Raw genomic sequence first — 12094 nt, 5'->3', positions numbered from 1 at the left:
CCTGCTAACATTGATAAGGTTGTAATAATGTAAGTCACTCGAGAAAGTCACACAAACATTGGTAAGGTTGCAGTGTGTAGAGCAATGGATACTGACACAATAGTTAGAACAATGGGGGACTATGTTCAGATATGAACGAGGTGTAATTTAATGGAAAATGTCTTATTGACTTGGACAAGTAGTGATAATGAGGACAACGGAGAAGGACTTACAGATGTTATGAAATGCAACGTATAGATCAAAAGAAAACGAGATACGGGCATTGAATGTGTTTATTGGTTTTAAATCCTTCAAACTAAATGCCTATGTCGTTATCTAAATTATAATGTAATTATTTATACCTGAGAGAGCCTAGATAAATAAAGAACCCTGTACTGACCGTCTAATAGATAAACAACTCGCCGGGTTTTATGAACTTCGCACTATTCAAATTGGTCAAGTGACCAGGTGATCTAAGGATAGGTGTCCAGAGCATGGTACAATAACGCACGACAATGATGTGTATATTGCTGTGTAAATGTTTGTCTTTGTAAGTACTGTCCTTGGTTAGATATTTATTACTTTAGCTTCTTGTATATGCCTCCATCTGAAACTCCATCAAAGTTTATAAAGATTGTAGCGAAAAACCCATTGAATGTAGAAAAGGTGTAGATTATCATTGCTATATTTAATCCCAAATCCGACAATACCAACACTATTCCCCAAAAGAACCATGTCCTGATCAAGAAAATATATTTTCCTTTTTTGGCTGAAGAACAGAGCCTTAAAGATGTTATTTTTTTCTTTATATGTAACAGTAGCACGGATAATGTATACATAATTGATATCAAACTGCTTTCGGCACGTCAGAGGAAACAAGTACAAAAGAATACAAGAGAGTGTTTTAGGTTATATTAACCATTCCTGAATTCAGTGTGTATCACCCAGGGCCATCTTCATATGACGCTACGCGCACGTTAAACACATACAAACAAATCCGCAGATACCTATGGTTACCAGTAGCTCCTTTTGTTGTTTTCCAGACCAAGGAACTCCATTCTACACACGTATAAATTAAAACCAATAATGAATTTTGGATTAAGGCTGTTGTGTCTTGGGAGGCTACAATGCATGCTAAATAATTAGTCAATAATATTCCATTCCGCTGAGGACAATACATCAAGCATACGAACATATTATACAATCAATGGCAATGGATTTCTTGTTCATTTTTGCCCTACCCAAGGCTGGTGTGTTTGTAGGGCGACACGAATTGCTATTAAGGTATACAATATAAACATAACATGCATGCTGGCATAATGTGGGCTGCATTGGGATTATCCCTATACGCAACTCAAATGAAATACACGTCCATTAAGAGTACAAAATGGCTGTTTTTTTCTGACAAGTTATAAGGTCACGAGAGGTTGTACGAACAGATAAACACAAACCAGATACACAGATACACATGAACACTAAACCAAATTACACAGATACACATGCAGGGAGATTAGTAACACAGACATGATCTAGTTACACAGACACGTTAGATCATGGAGACTTGTTACACAGACACGTTAGAACACAGGGACTTGTTACACAGACATAAACTAGTTACACAGACACGTTAGAACATAGAGACTTGTTAAACAGACATAAACTAGGTACACAGACACGTTAGATCATGGAGACTTGTTACACAGACATAAACTAGTTACACAGACACGTTAGAACATAGAGACTTGTTACACAGACATAAACTAGTTAAGCAGACACGTTAGAACATAGGGACTTGTTACACAGACATAAACTAGTAACACAGACACGTTAGAACACAGAGACTTATAACACCGACATAAACTAGTTACACAGACACGTTAGAACATAGAGACTTGTTACACAGACATAAACTAGTTAAGCAGACACGTTAGAACATAGGGACTTGTTACACAGACATAAGCTAGTTAAACAGACACGTTAGAACATAGGGACTTGTTACACATACATAAACTAGTTAAACAGACATGTTAGAACATAGAGACTTGTTACACAGACACGTTGGAACACAGAGACTTATAACACCGACATAAACTAGTTACACAGACACGTTAGAACATAGGGACTTGTTACACAGACATAAACTAGTTGAACAGACACGTAAGAACATAAGGACTAGTTACACAGACACGTTAGAACATAAGGACTTGTTACACAGACACGCGAACAGAACTTCACATCATTCAATGTGTAACAGTAATCAATTTTCCCCGATTTTGTTGTTATTCCCTTAGCCTATCAAAAATGCAAAATTCACCAATATAAGTATGGCTCGCTTTTACGTTTGTTTTAATCGTTTAAAGGGCAATGATTTATAGCAAGCCGTTTTAATATTTAACACTTTTTCATCTTAAGTTGAAATATGCTCCTTTTACCTTAAGGTAAAAAAAATCCTTTTTTTTGCATTACGTATAATTTCATCCAAGTGAGATGTAATTTATTTACCGTCAGAGGAATTATCTTTCACTTTAAGGTGTACTCCTCTGAGAAGTTAAACAATTCCCGTATTAAACTTTGTCTTGTTTCCATTTTTTGGAACAAGGAGTTACTGGCATAGTAGTACATGTATATTTAGGTATTTGCCTTCCGAATTCAATATTATAACAGTTCCCTGGATAAAGGTGAATAATTAAAGCAAGCCGTTTAATATTTAATACTAACATCTTCGGGTAACGTATGATTTAAATTTATTACACTTATGTGAAATTATATTTACCTTAAATAACTTAAGTCAAAAAAGAATTTAACTTAACTCAAACAAAATTTCACATACGTGAATTATTCGTTTTAGTATACATAATATATACATTTAGATGAAAAGAGTGTAAAATATAAACTACATGTACTTGTCATAAATATATTGTTCTATGGTGCGTGTTCAGTCATACGTTCGATATGGTGTCTGTTAATGTTTTAAATAGTGCAGTATAATTCCCAGAGGATTGTGAACAGTATACAAGATAGATAGATAGTATGTAGTTATTTTCAGTAAACGCCTGTGATAATGTTCCATGTAGCTAAACCACGCAGTGTCTCCCTATTCAGGTCTGTTCTAGGAGGCGGGACCTATGAATCGCCGTTCATAACCGACTATATGCGGAAGCGTTATTGACTCAAGGTTCATGTCCGTCATAAGGATTTAGACGCAGAGCCGCAGAGAGTTCTGCAGCAAGACGGAACACGTGCTGTTGTTCACTGCTGATAGTAGTCCTATCAAACGGAATCCATAGCAATCAGAGTACATGAATGTCGTAAAACTCCACGAAGCGAACGGACATTATAATTAACTCTGCGTTATGTTTTGGTCATAGCCTACTTTGTGGAAGCAGTAGTGTTTTACTGTTAGTTACGCTCCATGTTTGTACCGCGGAGCATGTAGCATTGTTATAAACCTAAACACATAAAACCTGTAATGCCTCAGCGTACAAGTCTATTCAAATCTTCTATAAGTCAAAACTTGTCATTACCCGGTGTGTATCTATCACGCGAGTCCTGTAGAGACTCGTATTTAATGGCTATTATTACGTATGTGTAAGTGTTTAAGCGTACAGAAAGGTGTCTGGCTGTACAAGAAGACATCTCAATACAATGAGGCGCAAGGAAATTGGTTGAGAGTCCTGGTTTGATAACAAAATGTTAATTATATAGTTCTAAGATTGTTTTAGTGTCTCGTCTCGAAAAAAAGTGTCGGCGGGGTTTCGGTAGGATTATAGACATGGAGAATAGGGAAAAATTTAGTTTGTATGGTACAGCAATGAACAGGAATTAAAAGCTAGGTTAAAACAATAAAATGAGCAGAACGGGTATGTCTTTTTGTTTGGTCAGACAATAGTGAAGTGGAGAACGAGGCTGCAGAGGTGCTTGTATGGTTTAAAGGAGAATGAGACAAGTAAACCATGTTTGGTACACCAAAGGATGAACGTTTGTATGGCGAAGTGGAGAACAGAACGGGATGAACTTTTGTATGGCGAAGTGGTGAATGGGACGATTGTTTTGTATGGCGAAGTGGTGAATGGGATGATTGTTTTGTATGTCGAAGAGGTAAATGGGATGATTATTTTGTGTGGCGAAGTGGTGAATGGGACGATTGTTTTGTATGTAGAAGAGGTAAATGGGATGAATGTTTTGTATGTAGAAGAGGTAAATGGGATGAATGTTTTGTATGTCGAAGAGGTAAATGGGATGAATGTTTTTTTATGTCGAAGAGATGAATGGGATGATTGTTTTGTATGTCGAAGAAATTGGGGTGATTGTTTTGTATGTCGAAGAGGTAAATGGGATGAATGTTTTTCATGTCGAAGAGATGAATGGGATGATTATTTTGTGTGGCGAAGTGGTGAATGGGATGATTGTTATGTATGTTGAAGAGGTGAAACGAATGATTGTTTTGTATGTCGAAGTGGTGAATGGGATGATTGTTTTGTGTGGCGAAGTGGAGAACAGTATCGTTTCTATGATTTTTTTTTATTTTGTAAGATGAAGTGACATGTTTTTGTTTGTTTTGAATGATATAAAGAGAACTGGGAGAAATTTTGTAGGGCGAAGGAAGTACGACATGAAGTACAGTTTGTCTATTAGTGAATTTGAAGTATGGTATAAAGTGCCGTTAAGTATATTTAAACAATATATAAACAATATATAAACAATATAAAAGGGAGACCGAGAATGAAATATGGTTAATACAGAGAAGCACGGGAGAGCCATACCAAAACAAACAACAAAAGGATGAAAACAATACGTAATTTGCCTGAAACCATCTTTATTCATACCAACATTTATGTTACACTAGTACATTGTCATCTCAATCAGACCCATCACAATGTTCTAGGTATTCCTTCATATCATAATGCCAACAGTTACCTCATGTCCCATGTAAGGACACATGTTACTGTTCCAGGAGTAGGTGCTCTATTGGTTTGCATATGTTCAGTCGGAAATCAAGCACAGCTTTCCTTTAGTAGGACATCAGTTCTATCACTACATGTGTTGGTTTACTGTTTCTGCTACATTCCCTAATAAATGATGTTAATATAACAAAATATTGACTGAATATCGAATCAAGGTAGCATGTGCTATATTCTTAGTAACACTTGAAAATACGAATTGATGCTGGAGTTCTAAACAATACTAGTACGTCATCTTATAGACGAGGCAGTGGTACCAAACTGAAATCAAACTGAAAAGTTCTTAGGTGGAGTATTACTGAGGTGCTACTTAAAAGGTGTGTCACCCAACAGGTGATACTTAAAAGGTGTGTCACCTGACAGGTGATACTAGGGTGGAGTGAAACATACTAGGCGTTACTAGGAATAAATGCTTCCGGACAGGAACAGGTTTCACTAGGGAAATGTTGCCCGTCTGAGGTTTTACTTGAGAAAAGTGTTACCTTAGATATGTTGGTTGGGTTGAGTGTAACGTGCTAGGCGTTACTAAGGAGAAATATTACCCGACGGGTTTCACTAGGGAACTGTTACTATACCTGTCTGCGGTTTACTAAAGAGATTGTTACCCAACAGATGCTGCTAGGATTAACACGCTAGGCGTAACTATGAAGAAACGTTACTAGGGAGATGTAACCTGTCTGAGGATTTACTTAAGAGATTTTTACCGTAGACGTGTTATAAAATGTAAATCTGACAGGTGTTATTTGGATGAAGCAATACTTGACTGAGGGTTACTAAGGAAGTTTTACCTGTACGAGGTGTTACTGAAGAGGAGTGTCACTTGACTGAGGGTTACTAAGGAAGTTTTACCTGTACGAGGTGTTACTAAAGAGGAGTGTTACATGACTGACGGTTACTAAGGAAGTTTTACCTGTCCGAGGTGTTACTAAAGAGGCAAGTTACTTGACTGACGGTTACTTAGGAAGCTTTGCCTGTCCGAGGTGTTACTAAGGAAGAGTGCCACTTGACTGACGGTTACTAAGGAAGCTTTGCCTGTCCGAGGTGTTACTAAGGAAGAGTGTCACTTGACCGAGGGTTACTTAGGAAGCTTTGCCTGTCCGAGGTGTTACTAAAGAGGAGTGTTACTTGACTGAGGGTTACTTCGGAAGCTTTGCCAGTCCGAGGTGTTACTAAAGAAGAGTGCTACTTGACTGACGGTTACTTGGTAAGATTTGCCTGTCCGAGGTGTTACTAAAGAAGAGTGTTACTTGACTGAGGGTTACTTTGACTGAGGGTTACTAAGGAAGTTTTACCTGTCCGAGGTATTACTAAAGAGGAGTGTTACTTGACTGACGGTTACTAAGGAAGTTTTACCTTTCCGAGGTGTTACTGAAGTGGAGTGTTACTTGACTGACGGTTACTTAGGAGGTTTTATCTGTACGAGGCGTTACTGAAGAGGAGTGTTACTTGTCTGACGGTTACTAAGGAAGTTTTACCTGTACGAGGTGTTACTAAAGAGGAGCATTACTTGACTGACGGTTACTAAGGAAGTTTTACCTGTACGAGGTGTTACTAAAGAGGAGTGTTACTTGACTGACGGTTACTAAGGAAGTTTTACCTTTCCGAGGTGTTACTGAAGAGGAGTGTTACTTGACTGACGGTTATTAAGGAAGCTTTGCCTGTCCGAGGTGTTACTAAAGAGGTGTGTTACTTGACTGATGGTTACTAAGGAAACCTTGCCTGTCCGAGGTGTTACTAAAGAGGAGAGTTATTTGACTGACGGTTACTTAGGAAGCTTTGCCTGTCCGAGATGTTACTAAAGAGGAGAGTTATTTGACTGACGGTTACTTAGGAAGCTTTGCCTGTCCGAGATGTTACTAAAGAGGAGAGTTACTTGACTGATGGTTACTAAGGAAGCTTTGCCTGTCCGAGATATTACTAAAGAGGAGTGTTACTTGATTGATGGTTACTTAGGAAGCTTTGCCTGTCCGAGATGTTACTAAAGAGGAGTGTTACTTGACTGACGGTTACTAAGGAAGTTTTACCTGTACGAGGTGTTACTAAAGAGGAGTGTTACTTGATTGATGGTTACTTAGGAAGCTTTGCCTGTCCGAGATGTTACTAAAGAGGAGAGTTAGTTGACTGACGGTTACTTAGGAAGCTTTGCCTGTCCGAGATGTTACTACAGAGGAGAGTTATTTGACTGACGGTTACTTAGGAAGCTTTGCCTGTCTGAGATGTTACTATAGAGGAGTGTTACTTGACTGACGGTTACTAAGGAAGCTTTGCCTGTACGAGGTGTAACTCAAGAGTAGTGTTACTTGACTGACGGTTACTAATGAAGTTTTACCTGTACGAGGTGTTACTAAAGAGGAGTGTTACTTGACTGACGGTTACTAAGGAAGCTTTGCCTGTCCGAGATGTTACTGAAGATCAGTGTTACTTGACTGACGGTTACTAAGGAAGTTTTACCTGTACGAGGTGTTACTGAAGAGTAGTGTTACTTGACTGACGGTTACTAAGGAAGCTTTGCCTGTCCGAGATGTTACTGAAGAGTAGTGTTACTTGACTGACGGTTACTAAGGAAGTTTTTCCTGTACGAGGTGTTACTGAAGAGTAGTGTTTCTTGACTGACGGTTACTAAGGAAGCTTTGCCTTTCCGAGGTGTTACTGAAGAGGAGTGTTACATGACTGACGGTTACTAAGGAAGTTTTACCTGTTCGAGGTGTTGAGGGTTACTAAGGAAGTTTTACCTGTACGAGGTGTTACTGAAGAGAAGTGTTACTTGACTGACGGTTACTAAGGAAGTTTTACCTTTCCGAGGTGTTACTGAAGAGTAGTGTTACTTACTAAGGAAGTTTTACCTGTACGAGGTGTTACTGAAGAGGAGTGTGACTTGACTGACGGTTACTAAGGAAGCTTTACCTGTTCGAGGTGTTACTGAAGAGGAGGGTTACTTGACTGACGGTTACTAAGGAAGTCTTACCTGTACGAGGTGTTACTAAAGAGGAGTGTTACTCGACTGACGGTTACTAAGGAAGCTTTGCCTGTACGAGGTGTAACTCAAGAGTAGTGTTACTTGACTGACGGTTACTAAGGAAGTTTTGCCTGTACGAGGTGTTACTAAAGAGGAGTGTTACATGACTGACGGTTACTAAGGAAGTTTTACCGGTACGAGGTGTTACTAAAGAGGAGTGTTACTCGACTGACGGTTACTAAGGAAGCTTTGCCTCTCCGAGATGTTACTGAAGAGTAGTGTTACTTGAATGACGGTTACTAAGGAAGTTTTACCTGTACGAGGGGTTACTGAAGAGTAGTGTTACTTGACTGACGATTACTAAGGAAGTTTTACCTGTACGAGGTGTTACTGAAGAGGAGTGTCACTTGACTGAGGGTTACTAAGGAAGTTTTACCTGTACGAGGGGTTACTGAAGAGTAGTGTTACTTGACTGATGGTTACTAAGGAAGCTTTGCCTGTCCGAGATATTACTAAAGAGGAGTGTTACTTGATTGATGGTTACTTAGGAAGCTTTGCCTGTACGAGGTGTTACTGAAGAGTAGTGTTTCTTGACTGACGGTTACTAAGGAAGCTTTGCCCGTCCGAGATGTTACTGAAGATCAGTGTTACTTGACTGATGGTTACTAAGGAAGCTTTGCCTGTCCGAGGTGTTACTAAGGAAGAGTGCCACTTGACTGACGGTTACTAAGGAAGCTTTACCTTTCCGAGGTGTTACTGAAGAGGAGTGTGACCTGACAGGTGCTAATATATTGTTACCTATCATAGTGTCTTTAGTGTTCCCAAGAGGTAGGAACAATATACATTTTGTCTTCCTTTGCATAAAGAGAAAAGCAATTTGCATGATTGCTTAAAAAGACCTGTTATATACATATAGCTCCATCTAAATATATATTAAACATAACAAACTGGACATGAACAGGCTGTTTGTTGTGAAGCCATCTCTGACATTTATAATATTTAGTATATACACAATGATAATATAATACTTTACAATATTAATTGATTCACATGAATTAATTTACAGTTGCTACAGAGCATCAGTTCACAGAAATACAACCCCTCTACAGATCAACGTTATTAACCATGTGAGTTGGGGTCAATGAGTTAGGGGACTCATTCTCTGGAGTTTATCCCCATACCCTGTCCCTAGTGCATTTCAGACTACATGTCTCCTCTCTAAAGATGCTAAATCCATAATCCAATGCAGTGTGAAGACCCATAGCCAAACCCCATAGTTAACAGAAAGATAGGTCCCTTCAGACCCGTATCCCCATCCCTTCAGACCCAAATCCCCATCCCTTCAGACCCGTATCCCCATCCCTTCAGACCCGTATCCCCATCCCTTCAGACCCGTATCCCCATCCCCTGCATTTTGCAGACCTACAGCACCATCCACTGTATTTTGCTGAAGTACAAACCTGGTCCCTGTATATAGTGAAAAATAAGCACCATCCTCTGTATTTTATAAAAATAAAGTCCCATCTACTGTATTTTGCAGATTGCAGCCCAACTTCCTGTGCTTTTAAGAAATATAGCCCCATCCCCCGTATTTTGGAGACCTACAGCTGGGTGGGGGACGTAATTCTGTATGAACTGATACCGAGGCATAATGTATATATACAGTACAGGACAACATGCACGAAATAGAGATCTCAACTAAATCAGTGTTGGTCTAATTATAAGGCAGCTATTGGCTACTAACTGTTTCACAGTGTTGCATATGATGATACATGATCAAAACAAGTCTGATGAATACTAGGGGTTAGTTATAACTTAACAATGATGAGAACACAACATTTCACATGTGTGTATCTGGCCTCCATTGTTTTTATTAGGCAATATCAGAGCGGAGATTAGCCCTGTCATCATCTAAATACTGGAGCACATGTTTCTGATTGGAGGGCAATCTTCTATTAAGGATAACGTCAGTGCTGATACTAATATCACAAAATGAGTTCCTCAATGATTAACTGATGAAGTAGCATCAGTATAATGTGTGAATACATCGTCTTTATAACATCATACAAACTATAGGGAAGGAATTAATATCAACATTGAAATAATAACTTAAATGTGTGTATATTGCATCTTTGGAAGAAGTTTTAATATAAATGTTAATGCACACTTGCTTTCTCCCTCTCTCTCATCATTATAAATATATATTTTACAGATGTTCTAGACTATATTTTTTTAAGTAAATAGAGTTTCATTTGCAATGTTCTCTCTAGACTTTATTAAAACTTATATTACTGAAGTAGTTTATAAAACTGTAAATTATAGACCATTCAGGAGTTACTGAAGAGAAACAATACAGAATCTCGTATTACATCAACATTACCACCTAACATGCACTATTTCATAAACTTGAACCTTTTCTGTTGTTTAATTTCATAAAAGTGTGCTTTTAAAGCGTGTACTAGTCTCTATATTATCCCATTTAATCCAGTATTTATACAGAGTGAGTGTGCTTTGATCAATTTAGTTATATTTACCACAGAAAGTTACCACATAAAACACTAAGACATCTCACATATACCAACATTAAATCAATCTGAATGACATCAAATTGATTTGAATGAAACTTCATTAGTAATTACGGCCCCTACTTGTGAAAACGGGAGTGAATATGACCTCATACACGAATGCATATATAACTGTGAAACTTTAGCACTTATTGGGTTAATCATAAGATTATTGAATCACCATCAATCATGAAATCAGTAAATTGATTTTATTATAAGGTCGGAAAAAACAAAAATAGCAATCATACTATCATAGTTACTGTGTAATGTAAAAGTTACAGGGTAACAATGATGACAAATATTCCTGGTATGTGTGATACACAAGTTATTAGTTTATCCATTATTATGCTATTCAATATTATCAGATCTATTAAACAATCAGTACCTTATAATAATAATTTTACTGCACACTAAAATCACATGAAGTTAAATCAGATCATTTAGGCCGTTTGCACAGGATACCCGACTACATAAATAGTTCATGTACTACGTACCTGAGTTTTATATAACTGACCAGTCAACTAAGATTTATAGTATATTGTCTGCTGATATGCCAATAAAAAGGCAAATTTATTAGGTTTTTCACCCTCAGGTAAAAATAACATGATACTGAAATACACAATTAAGAGAGAGTCAGACTTTTGGAGGGAGATATATATAATGGCGGCGTTGTTTTATTGGAGGTTGACATCCTCACAACAGCTATGGTTAAACCTGGACAGGTACTACACTCTCTGTTACAACAACGGGAAGATCGACAACTGACCACTTTCCCCGATGTTTTAGAAAGCCTGATACAAGCCTTCACTACCATTTATAATGTATACAAATTCAACTGGCTACATTGAATTCTCTTACTTACTGGCATATTTCTTAAAATCCACCAAAACACTGGATTTATTTCTGATACCTTTGCTATATGTCATCCCCAATGACCTTGGTAAAATTGTGTTCTCAAACAATAATCTGTATCATTACAGTGATAAACAATAATCTGTATCATTACAGTGAAAAACAAAATATCTGTTTTCTGTAAACAGCAACAAATCTTTTGGATCATGACTCCCCACCCTCTTATAGCTTACAGGTGATTTCAGTCTGGATAATGACTCCCCACCCTTTTATAGCTTACAGGTGATTTCAGTTCAATGTTAAAGGAGTGGAAAAATGCAAGAGCCTGATAGGGTTTAGAACCTACAACTTCATAGCCTAGGTCAATTATCTAACAAACAGATGTATTTGACTAGGTGAAGTTCAACTACTGTACAAGTCCAAGTTTAAGGTTAGGATGTAGGTGTAAGACATGAAGCTAAACCTATCCTTATTTCATATCTCTGTCAACACATGTATTTAAACCTATTCTATCTAAACATCTCTGTAAGATGTGTGAGTTGACACCTGACAGAATACTCTCTGACCTAGCGAGTGTAATAACATCTCTGTAAGACGTGTGAGTTGACACCTGAAAGAATACTCTCTGACCTAGCGAGTGTAATAACATCTCCGTAAGACGTGTGAGTTGACACCTGACAGAATACTCTCTGCCCTAGCGAGTGTAATAACATCTCTGTAAGACGTGGGAGTTGACACCTGACAGAATACTCTCTGACCTAGCGAGTGTAATAACATCTCCG

At 38.0% G+C, this 12094-nt stretch overlaps 1 protein-coding gene and 1 long non-coding RNA gene across 7 annotated transcripts in view; both read right to left on the bottom strand.

The window, feature by feature from the left end:
* Nucleotides 1-4775: 4775 nt before the first annotated feature.
* LOC110449579 lies at nucleotides 4776-8294 on the bottom strand. 2 transcript variants are annotated; one of them, XR_002462867.1, is made up of 2 exons: nucleotides 8272-8294; nucleotides 4776-7635 (listed from the first exon to the last, which is right to left on the bottom strand). It is a non-coding gene; the product is annotated as an uncharacterized LOC110449579 (long non-coding RNA). The 2 variants fall into 2 exon arrangements; XR_002462866.1 differs by lacking the exon at nucleotides 8272-8294 and adding an exon at nucleotides 7673-7761 and having other exon boundaries at nucleotides 4778-7635.
* A 277-nt stretch (nucleotides 8295-8571) lies between these two features.
* Nucleotides 8572-12094, bottom strand: part of LOC110449538 (serine/threonine-protein kinase D3-like) — an 83274-nt gene continuing 79751 nt past the window's right edge. For all 5 annotated transcript variants that reach the window (XM_021496478.1, XM_021496495.1, XM_021496501.1 and 2 more), the window contains one exon: nucleotides 8572-12070. The gene's annotated coding sequence lies outside the window, so the exon portion shown is untranslated. The remainder of the gene's footprint in view (nucleotides 12071-12094) is intronic.

Source organism: Mizuhopecten yessoensis, unplaced genomic scaffold, assembly GCF_002113885.1.
Source record: "Mizuhopecten yessoensis strain PY_sf001 unplaced genomic scaffold, ASM211388v2 scaffold465, whole genome shotgun sequence".
NCBI lineage: Eukaryota > Metazoa > Mollusca > Bivalvia > Pectinida > Pectinidae > Mizuhopecten > Mizuhopecten yessoensis.
The sequence above is the reverse complement of the archived record's forward strand: the minus strand, read 5'-3'. Positions and strand labels throughout refer to the sequence as shown.